This window comes from Vicugna pacos, unplaced genomic scaffold (genome assembly GCF_048564905.1).
Source record: "Vicugna pacos unplaced genomic scaffold, VicPac4 scaffold_5, whole genome shotgun sequence".
Taxonomy (NCBI): domain Eukaryota; kingdom Metazoa; phylum Chordata; class Mammalia; order Artiodactyla; family Camelidae; genus Vicugna; species Vicugna pacos.
Window position 1 is genome coordinate 2,335,873 of NW_027328726.1, and position 14,331 is coordinate 2,350,203.

At 41.9% G+C, this 14,331-nt stretch overlaps 1 long non-coding RNA gene across 1 annotated transcript; it reads right to left on the reverse strand.

The window, feature by feature from the left end:
- Positions 1-4,082: 4,082 nt before the first annotated feature.
- On the reverse strand, positions 4,083-7,985 carry LOC140692305 (uncharacterized). Its single transcript, XR_012067875.1, has 3 exons — positions 7,716-7,985; positions 4,710-4,899; positions 4,083-4,315 (listed from the first exon to the last, which is right to left on the reverse strand). It is a non-coding gene; the product is annotated as an uncharacterized lncRNA (long non-coding RNA).
- Between the last annotated feature and the right edge of the window lie 6,346 nt (positions 7,986-14,331).

Genomic DNA, 14,331 nt, shown 5'->3' on the forward strand with positions numbered 1-14,331 from the left:
ACAGAAGTGAAAACAGAAACTGTAAAATTCCCAAAAGAATGCATTTGAGACCTTGAGGTCCATGGAAAGATGCCAGAAAATCAGGTGTTAACTTTAGATGTAATTTCTCCCACATATGCATCTGAATCCCCTACATTATGTATTTGTTGTTTCATGTCCTCCAGGGCAGTTGTGATGCTCCTGGACTCATCTGGTGTGAAAGCATGACAGGCAGTATGGATCTAGGAACTCAATAATTACAAGAGGAGAAGTTAAGCCCATTAGGTTGTAGCTACAAGTTGCCAGCAGACACTGCTTTGAGAATGGCGGTGGCATCCCAATTTTGACATTGCTCAGAAAACTCAAGTTCTCAGCAATACAGAAATTTGTCTGAAATCACATCTACAATGTTTACCTAGTTTTACATTGAATGTCTGAACTACAGTTATTTCATTTTGATTTTCAAATGCATTTCTCTTCTTAGTGGACAAAGCAGATGTCACCATTAATGGTTTTAGTGCTTTTCTGAATATGAGGAGATGCAGGAATTTGGGCTCATAAGATCTTTTCCTGAAAAAAATCTAGCTATTTGAAGGTCTGTTCAGCCAGCTTTCCCAGAGCACAGAGCGCCCCATTCCTGACCTCCACCCCGAACACCTTTCAGGGTGTGTTGGAGGTCAGCAGCTGCAGTGGCTCATGATTTAATCCAAGCAGAGTACGAAGGCAAGTGCCAACGTGACCCAATCCTTGTAGAGGCTGATGGCGAGTGCCTGCATGATCATACATTTGACCATGGCTTGGCACAACCATTTCATCCACGGAGCTTGGACTGCTTATTCCTATGCCATGCAAGAATTATATTGATAGGCCACTCAATGTGCTATTACAGGACTAGGCCTTATTAACAGTAGCAAAAATTATCTGGACCACCTGTCTTACTAGTCTGTTATGGTCCAGGAGAATATTCCCTCTTGTTGTTTTTTCCCATATCTAGAGTTGCACCATTACAATCATAGGTCTCATGCAGAAGCATATATCTGTTCTACTGTTTCAAGCTACTTTATCATTTTATCAGAGGCTCAGTCACACTTTTGACACATTTGGTAATGCAAGAAACAACAATTTTGTAAAACAGGCAAAATGCAAATAATATAGTTAGCAACATTAGTAAGGCCATAAGTAAGAATTTAAAACAAGAACTTTCATTAGGTGCAGCTCAGTGTATCTCCAGGTCAACTGACTAAGTCTGTTATGTACCAATACATATCTTTAGGAAAGATGTTATACAGGCATTGTTCATAAGACTCCTAGACAAATTACCTAGTGTTATTAGGTTGCTTATCCATAGTATAGTTCAATTTTTAAAATTTTTTCCAAACATAAGAGAACCTTTAAGCTTACATGTCCATACCCTGATATTAACTATACAAGTCTTTTCCATAATTGAGGGAAGTTATATTCTTTGACTGAAATTTTGTTTGTTGCCTTGATTGAGCTTGAGTGATATTATAAGACAATTCATATGTATGGCCAGGCTCAGATCAGGTATTATTAAGTAGCCAGGAGAGGGCTCCCACTTTGTAATGTCAATAGTGGCCTACATAGAACTATAATTTCTTCTTTTATTTTTCCTAGATTAAATTTTCTAAGGACTATCTAGCTAGAGCCTTGGAGTAGGGAAACCCACCAAGATAACACAGAAGCACTAGATAGAGGTAATTGACCATAGACCTAGCAATTGGATTAGTTCATAATCAAAGGTAAGAGCAATTATCAAAATAATTGGTATATAGGCCTGGTCCGGTGTCTTGGGTCAGCTGTCTCCCTCAGATGTCATCTTCTCTTTCTGGTCTGCTAGCTTCTCCATTTGAGCATTGATATAAGGTTAGCACTACTCTATAGGCCATTCCAGTGCAAGGGCTCTTTTGGACTGGAAATTAATCCAAAAGTCAATTTCCTTTAGCTTTTACTGTGTTAGTTAAGAGTACCTGATAAAGGGTCCTTCCATTCAGGCTGAAGATAGTTCTTTAAATCATGTCTGTTCCAGTGTGTATAATCTCCTGTTTGCAGGTCATGAGACATCGGATCTACATCCAAGGATAAATTACTGACCCTCAGAAACAAACCTAGAGTGTTCTTTTAATAATTCAATTAAACTTTGCAGCAATGTAACATAACAGCAAGGAATGATCTGGGAAGTGAGTATTAGTAAATATAGACCTCAATTAACAAAACTAGAATTTAATATTCAATAAAACCTAATCGTTTTCTCTCTAAAGTTACCCTCAATTTTATCATATATAGCCAAATCAAGAAAAGTTTTTCCACAAATTAATTCTGATTATTTAATCATATAGGCTCTTTTAAATTGGCTGTGCCAGAACTTTTAATAAGGATTCTCTGGCTGGAAATTTAATAAGGTCTCCTACGGCCAGGAAGGTCATGTCAAGGGCTTGTCACAGATTTTGCCTTATAGATTTAAGTGAAGTATTTTCTCTTTAAGGTCCTCAAAATGCCTTGAGATTCCTATACCTGTTAGGAGGTAATCTTCCTAATTTATCTGATAGAGCCACTGGGAATTTAAAAGTTTCAAGTCTCTGGAGTGATCAGATAGATGAAAAAGATAACTGTTCCAAGTCTGCTTACATAGGTACAATTTATCAAATTGCTGTGTCATAATTAATTAAGGAGAAGAGCTTATTTATATCTGGAAAACACAGATTAAAAAGCCAGTAATATTTTAGGCAAAACCAAAAATTATAACCATATTCATCAGTTTACTCAGCCCCATGTAACTAATCTTTTTGATGTTGTTAACAGCTTTATGAAATCAGAGTTTCCATCAGAATTTTAAAATTTCTTACCCAGTTTAGTTCACTATTATAGTTTGAAATTTATTAGAAACCAGTAAATCTCCTTGAAGAGAAAGCAATTTTGCAAAAGCATCAGAATAATACCATAACTGTCTATAAATGACAGAAGACTTAATAGCATGGTTAAACACCTATTTACACTGTAATTGATAAACAGACCTGGTCACAATAACCAGAATTATGATTAGTAACATTTCAGACATACCATATTTTTAGGGATTCCATATAATTTTTAGAATATCTGTATTAATATTTTCTCATACAATATAAACTAGGAAGATTTATTATTCATTGGTCAATACTTTCCATGTTATTTAACATACCACATGAAACTTACTAGTTTAAAATCTCTCTTTGGGATGCTTCAAGGGCCCTCTGAAGCATCCCAGATTTAGCTGGAGGTCAAAAGAACTCTGATTAAAATTTGTTATTTGGGAAGCTTTTTATAAAGTTTCGAAACACTTGGTCAGATAAACATATTGGTCACTTTGAAACATTACTTATTCATTAACAAAATATTTCAAAGATAAATACAGAACAGATCACTTAAGGGATAAAAGAAACTTTAAAATCTGTTACTAAAAGCAGATTAACATTTTAAGATAACTTTGTTCTCTCAACAGAGAGAAAGCGAACTAAATCTAGCCTTGTACCATCTTACTTTAAGGATTAATTTTCTGGACTGAATTCATTTTAAACTTAGCCAATCCAGACCATGTGTAAAACCTTTTCCTCAGGATTCCTCTTTTGCAAGCCTTCCACAAATTTCCCTATCCATATTATTTTGTTCCATATTTTCTTTTCCATTCAGAAGCAACTAGCTTTAGGACAATGTCACTTTTTTTTTTTTATTAACAAAACATAATTCCATTTCTTATATCTTCTTTTAATGAAAGCATTCATCTTACTTTCCTAGAATACTGAGATATTTCCCTTAGTAGTAGAGAATATTTCAGGGTGGCACCACATATTTATTAATATTTATTTCTAAATATCTATTGTTTCTTTGCAAGAGGAAGTCAATATTCAGCAATAAATGTTTCAATGTCTTATTTTATCTGAAAATGAACTGGCTATTTAATAAACTTCCATCATTTAACTTAACTTAGCACCACTATAAAATTTCAAGTTACCAAATATCTGGGGAGATCATTTTGTCGCCGATAGGCGCAACTGGTGATCCAGGTTCTTGTCCTGTCCCAGAAAAAATTCAGAGACAAGACTTAGAGGTTAAAAAGGTAAAATGAGGATTTATTAAAGGATGGATAGTACACTCTCAGGGGAGAGCGGGCAGGCTCAGGTGAGCAGCTGCCCTGAATTTCTTTGGCATGTTAGTTACATAGGGTGTCGTATTTCCTGATTATCATCCCAACTCCACCTTCCCAAAGGGAGGAGGGATTTTTGTCCTTATTCAGTCTGGATCGGAAGCCTCATGGCGTCGGTGCATGATGGGTACTTCTGATCTGCAAGGTTAATTTTATTGAAATGAGGGCATAATGAGTAAAAGGTTACATTCGGGCACTGGAAATTCCTGCCTTTTCTGACCTTTCTTTGTTGACCTCCAAGCCAAAAGTTGTGGTCCCTTATCAACCCAAAGATTCCAGCTTTTCTTTCTCTGCCCAAGGATCCCTGCTGCTCACATGACATGTGGTTTCTGGCATTTGTCCTGTGCCCCTCCTTTCTGCCTAATTCCTGCCATTTGGTCTGTGTCCCCCTTTCTCTGCTCATATCTAGCTATCTGCCTGCTCTAACATTTTCCCCTCAAGGAGTCTGGACCCTTAAAATCTTTTAAGGGGAAAAGGGCTGATGGTCAGTCTTCTGTAACTGCTTCAAGCTGAATATGGACGTAATCCTTACCTGTGGGCCCAGATCTCCTTGCTATCTGTCAGAGATATGGGTTTCGTGATTGTTAGTAGTGGCAGGGATGGAGAGTGGGGAGTAGAAGGAGGCAGAGGCCTTGTCCAGTGGATGTTGATGGTCTTTATCTTCAGGTGGAATGGGTTGGAATCCTTGTTGCATCATCATTTGAAGATGAAGTTGTTGTATTCTAGAGGATAGAAATTTTACTTGGTGGTTAAAAATACAAGGACCAAAGAGAAAGATGAGAAATATGGTGGCTGTGGGGCCTAGAAATGGAAGAAGCCAGGTATACCCTGGAAACGATCCCTTAAGTGTCTCAGTCCATTCCTGTTTTCCTTGGTTGTACCTGTGGAGCCAGGAAGCCTGTTCATAAATTTCTTTAACATTTACTTCTACTTCCCCTGAGACATTAATGTATGTGCAGCATGTTTTATTTATGACTGCAGAAACCCCTCCTTTGCTTGCTAAGAGATAGTCTAGGGCTCAGCGATTGTCAAAGACTACCCCTGCCAGAGAATCAAGGGACTTTTGTAAGAGTGTTAGAGTGTCTCCGGTTTTCTTTAGTGCATTATCCAGGAAGGAGGTTAGGTCCCTCAAGGTTGTTTCATGGTAGGCAAATCCTCCCCAAGGGGCAGCATCACCTACCGTCCCTATAATTTCCGCTAGTACCAGACCAAAGGCCCTTTTTTGTCTCACATGGGTCACATTGAGGACAGTTATTTGGGCTGGAGCCAGGGTTCCCAAGCTGCAGTCCCCATAGTGAAGTGTATTGTCTAGATGTGAGAGAGCAATGGCTTTGGTCACTGTGAGGTAGTTATCTGAGGTTCCACATAGCCATAATAATCCAGGTGGTGCTGGTCAAACTGTGAGATTGGTTTGGTTATATAGCTGGAGAAAAGTTTCGGGAGGTGGGAGACAGTTATGGAGGGGTCCATCTGTATTTTGAATTTTGTTTTTGGTTTGGAGTATCCAGGAGGGGGTTCATAGACAGGGAGGCTCATAGTAAGGGGATAGCTGATATAACTAGAGCAAGAAATTTTGTTGGCATTAGTTTGTGAATTGTAATAGCATAAATGTGTGTGGTTAGGAGTGCAGGATGATGTGTAAAGAGGCTGGCCCACTATATCACTCCAATTTATAGGCTTAAAGATATTTAGGGGTAGGCTTATGTTTTGTTAGAGAGAGCCTCACGGGCTGAAAAGGGGTCTATGTTTCCTCTGTGAGTATCATTGTAACAAGGGGTACATCCTAGAACTTGATTACAGATAAGGGAGGTTTTGGTGATATTTATAGCCTTTGAGTAGGGAGGTGTGATGTGGTAACACAGAGGAGGGGGCCTCTCCCATGTAACGATTAAAGAGAAATCTTGTCTAGAGTAATCAAAAGTAGACTGATTAAAAGCAGAGAATACAGTGTGGTTGTTGACTGGGTAGTCCTTGAGAATAGTGCTTATGTCTCCTGGGGTGATGGGTTGTGTATGGCAAATCCAGCAGAGAGAGATTTTCTCCCTTAGCGATAATCCGAGAGTTATTGACTATTGTGTTATCTTTCCATGTTAACTCTTGAGACCAAAGAGATTGGATAAATGAGACAAGAACAAGTAAGGGTAGAGTTAGGGTTCCTAGCACTTGGGGGGTGAGGGGGGAAGAGAAAAAGAAAAAAAGGCAGAGAAAAAAAGAAACTGTGGGGTGTCTTTTAGAATTGGAGCGGGTTTTACTAAACCCAGTACTGACAGAGCATTTTTTTTCAAGTGTGGGTGTGGTGTTAAAGCGGCACTCATAAGATTGTGAGAGCTAGCAGGAGAAAGAGGACAATAAGTATGCAAATCCACCAAAGCATATTTGTCAGTGTGGGCGGATGAGGGTAACAGCAGGCACAAGGGGAGATAATGGTACTTAGCCTGGAATCTGTGTCCTGTGAAGACTCAGGGGGAGGGGTAGGTTTAATTCTAGAAAGATGTACCGAATTAGTGGTCCCCTGTAACTTTACTGCAGTAGGAGTGCTGAGAAGGACCTGTATAGTGTTTTGGTCTGAAGCTTCCTTTGAGGGGCTGCAGATAAGGAGGTCATCTATGTATTGTAATAATGCCCCGTCTCTAATTTGAGTTCCCTTAGTTCCTTTGCTAAGGCATTGCCAAACAGGTGTGGGCTATCCTGGAATCCCTGAGGAAGGACAGTCCAGGTATATTGTAGCGTTTCATTAGTGTTTGGATCAGTCCACTCAAAAGCAAAAAGGTATTGGGAATCAGGGTGAATGGGTATGCAAAAGAAGGCATCTTTAAGATCTAGGACTGTAAACCAGGCGGTGTCCTCAGGGATCTGAGTGAAGATTGTGTATGGGTAGGGAACAATAGGATGGAGAGGAATTACAGCTTCATTTATGATTCGAAGTTCTTGGACCATTCTGTATTCCCCATTTGGTTTGAGGACAGGTAGGATTGGAGTATTACAGGGGATTGGCATGCCACCAAAAGCCCATATTTAATGAATTTGGGGATTAGGGGTTGGAGGCCTCGTCGAGGCTCTGGTTTTATATGATATTGGCACTGGAAGTGAAGTTACTAGTTTCCTTTGAAGTTATTTTTACAGGAGTGACAAACTTTGCCTTTCCTGGGATTCTCTGATCCCAGACCTGTGGATCTACAAGTTTTTTTTTTTTTATTTCTGGGGGAATATTTTTGGCTGGACTGTTTGTATCTTTTATAATATATATTCCAGACAAAAATAAGCCCTGTTTTTGGTTTTCAGGGAGCATAAGAGTTACCTCCAAGGCCGAGAGAAAAATCTTTTCCGAATAATGGGCTGGGGCATTTAGGCATGACAAGAAATTTATGAGTTATAAGGGTATTTCCCCAGGCGCAAGTTAGAGGGGTGGTGAAATGTTTTAGCTTTGCCCTTCCTTCTACCCCAACAATAGAGCAGGTTTCAGGGGAAAGTAGCCCAGTGTGAGAAGTCAGGACAGATTTAGTGGCTCCTGTTTCCACTAGAAATTGGACAAGCTTACCTGCCACGTCAATGGTCACCAGTTGTTCCTCTTGAGTGATGATGACTGTCTTCTCAGGAGCATTGGGTGGTCCCGGGTCCCATCAATCAACCACTGCCTTGACTGGTGTGGGGGAATTTCCTCCCTCCCTTCGGAGCTGAGGGCATTCCCTCTTCCAGTGGCCCATCTTTTTACAGAGTGGGCATGGCATCTTGGGTGGAGGCTGAGACCGGCTTCCTGGGCATTCCTTGCTCCAGTGTTCAGGGCTCCCACAGCCAAAACAGACTCCTCTTTCTGGTGGGGGTCTTCTGGGAGTACTTTTGGGGTGGCCAGGAGGTGGGTTAGGTTTTATCATGACAGCTGTCAGAAGCTTGGCTTGCCGTCGCTCCCGTCTTACGTCACGTTGGTCCTAACTTTCCTCCTCAGCCAGGTCTCTATAATTAAAGACACTGCAGGCCGTGCCAATAAGATGGTTAAGAGGGGTTTGGGGCCCCATGGCAAGCTTTTGAAGCTTTCTACGTATATCAGGGGCTGATTGGCTAATAAAGTGGGTTGCAAATACAGTATGTCCCTCAAAAGTGTTTGGGTCTACATTAGTATACTTTTTGAGGGTATCTACCAACCGAGCCTGAAATAGGGCTGGATTTTCATCTCGGCCCTGGGTGATCTCTTTAACCTTATCATAGTTAACAGGTTTAATTATGCACCATTTCATTCCCTCAATATGGCAAAGGAACATGCGGTCCCTTCTAGTGATGCCAGGCTGGCCTGGATGATAATCCCAATTGGGATCAATTAGAGGCACTACTGTCAAGCCCACAGGGTATTGCTGAGGCTGGGTAATGTGTAATCCATCAGCATATGTTTGAGCCTATGCCCAGATACGGGTCTTTTCCTCAGTGGTGCAGCAGTGGGAAAGGACAATATTTAGGTCCTTCCATGTAAGATCAAAGCAGAGAGTCAGTGTCTGGAATCTTCAGTGAACCGACTGGGGTCTTCTGAGAATCGGCCCAACAGTGTGCGACACTGGTTGAGGTTAAAGAAAATGGAGTGTGGACTCTGGTAATTCCCTGAGGCCCACCTGCTACTTCCTGGAGGGGGCAAAGAAAGTTTGGCTGCACTTTCGGTACGGAAGGGTAAAGAGGCTTATAGCGTGGGGGAGGGGTTGAAGATGGTGAAAGAGCATCTGGGCTTGGGTCTTCTGTCTGGGGCTTGTGTTCCTCCAGAGTTGCTATTATAGGGGCTTCTGTGTAGCTTGAATGGGTCCCAGCCGACAAGGTTCCCTTACATAGGACTTGCAAAGCTCTGGGTTTTCTCTTAAGGCCATAAAGGCCTGAACATAAGGAACTTCTGTCCATTTTCCCTGTCTTTTACAAAAAAGTCTAACTGTAGGATAGTATTATAGTTGAGGCTTCCATTTTCTGGCCAGGCCTCATTGTCCCTGAGTTTATATTGGGGTCAGGCTGTGTTACAAAAGAAAATGAATTTTTTTCTGTTTTAAAGAATCTAGAGAAAATTGGTTCCAGTGACTCAGAACGCACCCAAGAGGTGAGTCCTTGGGGATGGAGGAAGTGTTTCCCATGGATCCTTCAGGGAGAGAATGCTCCTGTAACAGAGAAGGAACATTAACGTTAGGAGGTTCCCTGGGGACTTCGTAAGACAGGACTGGTTCCAGGCGTCCCTGTCCACCTAGTCCTGCCGAACCTGGCCGATGTAGGGGTAGCGACCCCCCACATGGCAAACTGCCTTGATGGTCTCAGTGTCCTGGGAGCTCACCTTGTCCCATCCTGGGTCTGCAGAACCCGAGATGGCGACCTTCCTGAAGGCCCAGTGGGATAACCTCTTTCTTTTGTGGGTGATGCCCCAGATCTTAGCGTTCCATCCCCCTTCTCCCTCCCACATGCACTCCATCCAGCGGGCTGCGCAAGGGGAAAGGTGTATGGTGACGCGAGGTGGAAGCATCATGCCTGTACTGAGGGGGAACTGAGGGCCTGGGTGGAAAACGCCAAGTGCAGTATCAGCGGGGCGCAGCCAAGAGCATGGCCCTATTGCCCAGATCCTGTCCCACCTTAAGAGAGGCGGGGTTGGAGTAGGTGTAGACCCCGTATACATAGTGTACCATGAGGGCGTCTGTTAGACGCCAGGACCTTGTGCCGTGGTAGGAAGCAAATGATAGCCTGAACCCTATAGCGCGGTGAGGGATTGTCCCCCCACCATCATCAGGGACATGGTCCCCCAGTAAGCACCTGTGGCTGGAGGGAGCTCCCATAGGGACTGCAGCCTCAGCCGCTGTCTATGCTCTCTTGTAGTTTATTTAAAGCTGTATTTATTTTTGAAACCCAGAGGGCAAATATCCTATAAGTTGTTTGGGTCCTTAGCTTCCTGTGAAAGTTGTTGGGAACTTTCCCTAACAAGCCCTGTGCATATGTAACAATGAGAAATAGAAAACAAACCTGGCAGCAAGGTTTGGGAAGTGCTCGGTAAATTCCTCCTTCCCCCCTCCCATTTGCAGAGAAAGACCAGAAAGTAGCGAGGTGGAGGCAGGGAGAGGAGACAAGGATAGCCTCGGGGAGGGGGTAGTATTAAGCTCTTAACTGTGTGCCTATAGAATGCGGCATAGAAAATTGTTTTGCGGTAGGCAAAGAACTGAACTATCAGAACAGAACTATCGTCTCTTTAGTCCATGATCCCCTCACCAGAGAGACTGGTTTTAGTGGCGAGCGCCCTAGAAGTGACAGATGATAAGAGAGTAATTGAGTCTCTCAAGCGCAAGGGAGGCGAGAGGCCTTGGCTTACCAGATCTGCAATCTCCTGGCTGCAGCTTGCCAAACATGTCGCCGATAGATGCAACTGGTGTACCAGATTCTTGTCCCGTCCCAGAAAACATTCAGACAAGACTTAGAGGTTAAAAAGTTAAAGTGAGGATTTATTAAAGGATGGATAGTACACTCTCAGGGGAGAGCGGGCAGGCTCAGGTGAGCAGCTGCCCTTAGTTTCTTTGGCAAGTTAGTTACATAGGGTGTAAAAATGAATGGGCGGAATATTCATTGGGGAGGGAAGGGTTTGGGTCGTATTCCCTGATTATCATCCCAACTCCACCTTCCCAAAGGGAGGAGGGATTTTTGTCCTTATTTATTCTGGATCGGAAGCCTCATGGCGTCGGTGCATGATGGGTACTTCTGATCTGCAAGACTAATTTTATTGAAATGAGGGCATAATGAGTAAAAGGTTACATTAGGGCACTGGAAATTCCTGCCTTTTCTGACCTTTCTTTGTTGGTCTCCAAGCCAAAAGTTGTGGTCCCTTATCAGCCCAAGGATTCCAGCTTTTCTTTCTCTGCCCACGGATCCCTGCTGCTCACATGACGTGGTTTCCTGCATTTGTCCTGTGCCCCTCTTTTCTGCCTAATTCCTGCCATTTGGTCTGTGTCCCCCTTTCTCTGCTCATATCTAGCTATCTGCCTGCTCTAACAATTTGAGTAGATATTCCTGAAATAATCATTCCTAAAGAGTTTACCGAAAAGCTCTTTCTCATCTGTATTTAAGTTACTTACAAGAATATTATACCGAGTTGTTTTTCTTGCTAACAAATTTTAACAAATATGACAAGATCTTATGTATTTGTATTAAACCTAAGTACAGTAGAAGTTTTATTCTTAACATTAATGAATCTCGAGACATGTCTATATTTATCAAACCAATTTGCTTAAGCTAACTTCAATGACCAGGTATTAATTCAGTACTGAATATTTTTTAGATCACATAAACCCAATTTTCATTCTGGCCAGTTTCTTTTATATTCCTGAGTATTTATATAAGCATTTAATTTCCTTTAAGCCAATTGGATAGAGCTCTTTAATGAATTAATTTTGGCCATGCCACATATATACAGCACACATATAGGTATGTACAATCACAAACACAGAGACCTCATAATTCCCATTTTAAATCTTTAGCCATAAATTAGGTACAACAATGTAAGACTCAGAAGAGGTTGGATAGAAATTGAATTTTTGGCAGGTGGAACAAATCAAAGCTGCCTGACTAGATAGCTAAACATTTTTACTGACTTCTATAGAAGACATTTAAGATTTCTTTTTGTTTCCAAATTACTTGCTCCCTTTCTCAAAATTTGCATTCCACAGGTCGTAACAGCAGTTGAGTCATTGGTACTGGGACAGAAGTTTCTGCCATTATCCACTAGAAAGTCCGCTAGTTGAGACCCCACTGTCAGCTGTACCCAAGGCTCTTGGGTGGCAATTGTTACAGGGGACCTTTAACATAGCTGAGAGCCCCGGGCCCCGTCAGTCCTTAACTTCCTCGTCTATGATACCTTGGGCGACCATGACATTGGAAGGTGCTTGTTCTTGCTGTTTTCTTTCTTCCCTCACTTGTCTGGTAACCTTTCTCTGTTCATTTTTATATTCCTTCTCTGCTTGTATTTGAACCAGCTATCTAGTACCTGGCTTCCTTCCTTCCTCATTATAGACTTTCATAAAGACTTGTATATATGGTACTTCTTCCCATTTACCTTTTCTCTGGCAAAACAGTTCTAACTGGAGAATGATATAGTAATTTAATAACCCATTTTCAGGCCAGTGTTCCCCAGAACCTAAGACGTACAATACTCAAGCAGTATTACAGTAAAATACCATCTTTTTCTTAGTCATAGGTGGCTAACTATAATTAGACCATCCATTCAAAACCATGCCCAATGGGCTATTGGGTGGAACAGATGGCGCGGCCCCATAGCAACTTACAGTCACTGCAGAAGCTGCAGCGGTAGTGACGGCGGCAGAGATGATGAATGCTATGGGCCATCCAATAAAGCATTTAGGCCTCCATTTAGAGATAGTTTGTGCTAGTTTATTAAAGCCGCTAGCCCCTTCTCAGGGACGTGTGAGACTGACTGGAAACAGACCTATGGCTGTCCCTTCAGGACAATCACATGTGAGAGACCTAAATGTGTAATATTCGTTGTGCTTTATATGGAGGTATACCAGACAGATGTATGAACTTGAAGTAAATAAAATCTCTTTTGAAGAGTAATATTGATTTTTTGGTAAGACATAGTAAAAATACAAGTTTGTGGAGTACAAGAAAGAATGTGATCAGAAACATGAGAAGTAAGGTTAACTTTAAATAGGCCATCTTTTAGTGTGTAATTCCCATGAGATATGTTATGAGGCACAAAGTGCAGAGCCACATGGCGTAGATTACTGTGCTGGGGCTGTGTCTGTGAGCACTGGGAATGCTTAGAATAGGGCCAGAAAAGCCTCATAACTCCAGGAGATGCTAGAATTACTGGTTTCATTAAAAGACAGTGGACAAATGTTCAGATGATAAATAACTTTGTGGCCCCAAACAAAAAGGGAGAAATTAGCAAAAAGAGTTTTCATGGTAGCTTAATGAGAGGGACATGGGTTCCAGAAACAGTTTTGACTTTCTGGGGTCCATGCTTCTGTCATATGACAGCATTCCAACCGTGGAGGGCAATTTTGATCAGGGAGACTTCCAGCATCAATGGTTGCAGTAAATATGAAAGTCAAATTCATCTTATGAAATCCGTCTTTAGGAGTGCAATGTAAGTAAGCATGAGGCTTGATATAAGACAATCAGGTGTGGTTATGTTTGCAAAACAGGCTGGTGGAAAGGGGAGACAAAGGAGATGGATTCATTTAAGTTGAGCCAGTCTCATTGATCTAGTAGAGGTCCTTGAGTTGGGAGCCAGGTTCTTCCAGTCCATGGGGTGTCACCACTGCTGAGAGGAGGATTGGCACCCAACCAGGAGATAGGTCCTAAAAGAGGGGGATCTACAATATGAGCCCAGTATAGGAGCACTTCTGTGACAGAGAGGCAGAGAAGCAAAAGCAGGAGAGGTATTACCTTAGCTGAGTTTTGAGAAACAACAACCAGTCTTGATAAAAACCTGTTTTCTGGATTGGAGGGACTCCAACACATTGCATAAATTCATTGGTCTGTTGACTGAGTTTCTTAAATTGTCCCAAGGTCACACCTGGTGCCTTAAGGATGTTTCAGCAGGTCTCTGGTTGGGGGTCTAATAGGGAGAGGCTGGCCATCTGAGGGACAGGATTGTCCTCCTGAAGGTTGGGGTCATAAGGTATGTTCTTCCAGTCTGCGGTGAAGTTTGACATGAGGGAGGTAGACAAACTGGTCCTGGGGGTAAAAGAACACAAGCATATCCTCGCCCCCAGGTGACTAATTTAAAGGGCCCTTCCCATGAATCATTTTCCTGTGTAATATTTTTTCTAGAATTTCTGCTCTAACAGAGCTGTTTTAGTAAAATGGTGAGCTGCTGCTGTGAGACCTTGAGCAACACAGTTTAAAAAATTTAGTTTATACAGCTCTGTGTAACCTATCTGTGAAGATCATACTGCGTGTATCCTCCCCCCACCTTTTTGTTTTTAAATCATAGAGTTTAATGTGGAATGTGTACCTTCTATAATGGCTTGTCCAGAGGGATTAAGAGGAATTCCTGTAACTTGTTGTAATTCGCAGTTTTGACAAGAGTTTAAATTTAGCAGAGGTATAGCTGCGTCCATTGCCAGTTTTTATTTGTTATGGCTTGCCCAGGTGTGCAAAGGCATGAAGAAGGTGACTAATAACGTGTTTTGTTT